Here is a 4910-nt window from a genome sequence, read left to right on the forward strand (position 1 = left end):
ATATAACATTAAAATGCACATGTATGGACACGGACTACATTTTATCATGCATGTGGCGCCAGTAACATATCAGATGGCATATTGTCGCTAGCAATACACGAAGAGTAGTCTAGGAGTACATGTCGGGTCCCACCCTTTGTGCACTCTCACTATAAGGACATACTACTAGAGTCTCGTCGGGATAGCTAAGTCGTGCAAGATACATCCCATGCACAGAATGGGCGAGACTGAGACTTACAAATCAAGCTATCCCCAAGGACTAATCCCCAAAGCTTTTACACTAGGGGGCCTTCTTTGGCAGTGTATTCCATATCGTACCCTTAAAAAAATTTATGCACATGATGCATGTCAATCAAGACTCCATGTTTTTCTCATATCACATTTTCATATCTCATTCCCATATCATATTATCATGTCTCATCATCATGTCTTATCATCATAACACATCATCATATGACATTACCATGTCTCATTATCATATCACATCATCATGTCACATCACCATATCACATCACCATATCACATTATCATATTATCACATCATATTCACAATTTTCACAGAGCACTTTAATTCATATCAAAACTCATCTATTTGCGAAATGAAAAACATATTTACACTCCGCAAATATCAAAGAACACAACAAAAAACTCAGGGGATAAAACAGGAAACATTCATATTTTGCCCATTTTCTCACAGAGTTTATCGTAGGAACCCACAGAGCACTCTAATTCATATAAAAGCATATTCATTTTCAAAATTAACCACATACTCATGCATCACATCCAACAAGAAACACAACAAAGCAATCAGAAGGCAAAACAGAAAACATTCATATTTTGCCCGTTTTCTCATTGGATTTCTTGTAGGAACCCACAGAAATCCCAAATCATACAATTACAATTTTAAAACTGAAATTAATCATTCATTCAAGCAATTTATACAATTAATTACATACAAGAGGAACAATAGATGAAACAAATACAATTGGGGAAAACCCCTCATACATGAACATACAACAAACACAGGATTGGAGGCCAATCCCACTACCTAACATACATTCTCACACCCAGAGTAAGGTTTCTCACTCCCCCTTACCTGGATGAGCAGAAGATGAATGGTCTTGGTATGATCTAAGATCGATCATGAGTACTCTTCTTTAGAGCTCTTTGTTTCTCCTCTTTTTTTTACCTAACCCTTGTAAATGAGGCAGATAATGTTAACGCTACCTGACTCCTTTCTTAAAATTAATCCATTGGGCTGGGTCAACCCAACCCATTTTCCTTCTCTTCTAACCCACTTCTTTTTTTTCTCAAAATAATTAAATAAAATAAATACATGTATATTATAAAATATTTTTCCTCTATAATAATAATATTTTTTTGATCCCAAAATATAATAATATAATATCAATAAAAAAATATCATATAAAATCAACCTTCTCTTAAAACATATAAATATTTATTTAAAAATACTAATAAAAATACTTATTTAATACGTACAAAATAATTATCCAAAACAATAATTATTTAAAACGTACAAAATAATATTCCTCTATAATTAGTAAAATAATTATGACCAAATACCATATAATAATAATAATAACCTTTTTGAAAACTAGAGTGTTACATATTTCATTTAGATTTCATGTCTCTTTTGTTAGATACAATTGTAAAACTTTTATTTCTAAATTTTGTTTCAAATTAGTTGGATATTTGGAGGTGTTTTATATGTGAACCGTTTTATTCAAAGTTATGAAAAATTCTCTTCTTTTATTTTATTAATATATGTTAGGGCAGAACAGGTGTAATAATAATAATAATGAATAATAATTTATTTTTTATAATAAATACTTCAATAAAAAATATCAAAAAAGACATTATGACTTTTTGATCATTGAATTCTTGGAACATGAATTGTCACTACAAGAAAAATACAAATTATCGACGGATACATATTTGTCAGAAAATTTATATTTTTGACGGATAAAAAGTTCGTAGGAAAAGTTATATTATCGACGGATAAAAAGTTCGTAAGAATTTTAAACAGGTGTTTAAGTCAAAAAATTTCGTCAAAATGTTACTAAAGGATAATGGTTTGTCAAAAATTTTATGATTTCTGACGAGATATTTTTGATGGAATATCCGTTGGAAATAGTTAATATTCCGTCAAAATTTGATCTGTTGAAAATGTTTAATATTTTCTTTTAGTAACAATAAACATGATTAAAATTGTCAATCATTTATTAAAAAAATCAATAAAATTTTGAATATATTATATATATTCTAATAAATTATTACATAAAAAAGACTAGTAAATTATATATATATATATATATAGAGAGAGAGAGAGAGAGGAATAATCAATTGACTCACAAAGTAACTCTTGTAGACACCCAATTTCTTTCGGGATACCCAAACCGAGGACAAAGGTCTACTAAGGGGAGACAAATAACCCTTGAGGGGCCCAACGCGTTGGGCATCAGTTTTCTTATGATAATATCTCTATTAACAGAACTAATTTTGACGATCCAACCGTTGAAATTAAAGATCAATGTACTGAGAAGATGGCTCCGGAAGGCCCAGAAAACTCAAAAAAACTTATCCGGGCCATGGAACAACCATTCCCAAATTGGAACGGGCCGTTCCCAATGTTGGAACGGCCCATTCCGAAATCGGAACAGCCCGTTCACCTTTTTAGAAAATTTTGTGTTGGGTAGTGTTTTTGGTTTTAACATATCTCTCTCTAAAAACCTAATTTTCACAATCTGACCGTTGAAGTTAAAGATCAATGTATTAAAAAGATATCATCAAACTTTTAGCATGATCGAACGATTAATTATTTATCTAGAGGTCTCGCATTGCAGCTGGAAAATATGAACCCTATACTAGACAGGGTTTTTGTTATGATAGTATCTCTCACTACAAAGCTAATTCCAACGATCCAACCATTGAAATCGAATATCAATATATTGTGAGGATATCATAAAAACACCAGCACGATCTGATGGTTAACGAGTTCTCCAGAGGTTCTGCATGGTGCCTAGGAAAAGATTGTATTTTTATAAAATTTAGTCCCACATCGAATAGCTCTCTTATGTTTTTGTCTCCTAGTTGGCTATATAAGAAACCCCCTGGCCAAGGGATTAAAAAAAAAAAGATGCGTAGCTTTCTCCCTCTCTGTATAAACCTTTAAGTGATAGTGAGGTTTTTGTAGAGCAAAGGGTTGTCAAAGAGTGCCCTACACGCATTTGGGAAGATTATATTATAAAAAGGCTTGCTTTAGAGGTTCTAAATTATTCTCTTTTATTTATTCTTTTACTTTATTTTATTTATTATTTCATTTATTGTTTTATTTATTATTTCATTTATTATATTATTTCTTTATTTATCATTTTATTTATTTATAATTCTTATATACCAATAAATAATCATGTAGATAATAGGTATTTATTTGTCATGTAATTATTAAATTATAAAATGGGATAAGATATTTAAAATAGTATTTATTATTATGCTAATTTCATCATAGGGTACCATTTTAGGGCGTTGTAGGGGAGCCTAATACCTTCCCTACATGTAATCGACTCCCGAACCCAATTTTGGCTATGAAAACCATTTAATTTCAAAATCTTTTCTTTTTCCAATGTTTTGAGTAAAACATTGGTGGCGAATCCATGAACTCATTTTTCAAAACCATTATTTTAGGATTAGTTTGGCGTCCCGGCATTCCTTAATTAATGAGATTTTTCAAAAAGGTAGTTCAAACCATTGGTTGTAAGATTGGAATTCTTCAGGTTACGACAAGTCTTGGTTAAGTTACTCCGCTCAATAACTTACGATGTATGTTGAATTTCATAGATCCAACTGTTAAATTAAAAGTTGTAAAAATATATAAATTATTATTTAAACTTTTAAAGTTATAATAAATAATTTAAATTATATCATAATATTAATTTTAAATAGAAATAAGTAGATTGTTAATTATAAAAGTAAGTATATATGCAAATAAAGATTAATTAAATATAATTAATTATTATTATTATACTCAAATATAATATAATTATTATATATTATTATATTTTTTGTAACAGTCCGAACACACCAAAATGAGAGGGATCCAAAGATTGTAAAGTATGAGATTGTATAGTTGAGGATGACTTGAATGAATTAATTTGTACTATCTATATTAATAATATGCATTTACTTTTCAGTAATTTATCTCATTAGAACACCATAGTTATGCATGGTGAAAAGTAAAGTGTCGTGGAATAAAGTATTTTTTTAGTTATAAGAGAAAAAAAATTGATAATTATAAACAGTAATACAAATATAAATTTTATAACTTAATTAAAATTATGATGGAAATCGAAATAGAAAAAAAAATTGGCTACATGTGACATTTTCTAAACTTTCGAATTTCTTAAAACACGATTTTAACAAATTGATAATCTTAAGGTTTTTTAAAAGAAAGTATTTTAAGCTCCAATTGACAGTAATTTTGATAATTTATCAAAAATTTACTTATTTAAAAGGGAGTATTTGACAAGTTATGTATTATTTGAATTTGATGTTCTCTTAATCCTAGGTTTCAAGGGTAGGAGTTGTGATAACTTGTTATCTTAAAGTTTTTTTTCTAAATTAAAAATATAAAAATCATATCATAATTATTAACAATATTATTATAACATTTTAATAAAAATATTTAAAATCATCATAACAAAAAAACTTATTAGATTAATGATTAATTAGATGTGACATCTTCTTAATCTTCTAGTTTTGAGATACAAGTTGCAACTTATTCTCTTAACTTTTCACAAAAATAAAAATATCAAGCCCAAATTAATTTCTATACCGTAATAATGATTAAAATTAAAGTATTCTAATGGATTGACTTTGATATACACCTTTAT

Source organism: Cajanus cajan, chromosome 9, assembly GCF_000230855.2.
Source record: "Cajanus cajan strain Asha chromosome 9, NIPB_CcT2T_4, whole genome shotgun sequence".
In the NCBI taxonomy this organism is placed as follows: Eukaryota; Viridiplantae; Streptophyta; class Magnoliopsida; order Fabales; family Fabaceae; genus Cajanus; species Cajanus cajan.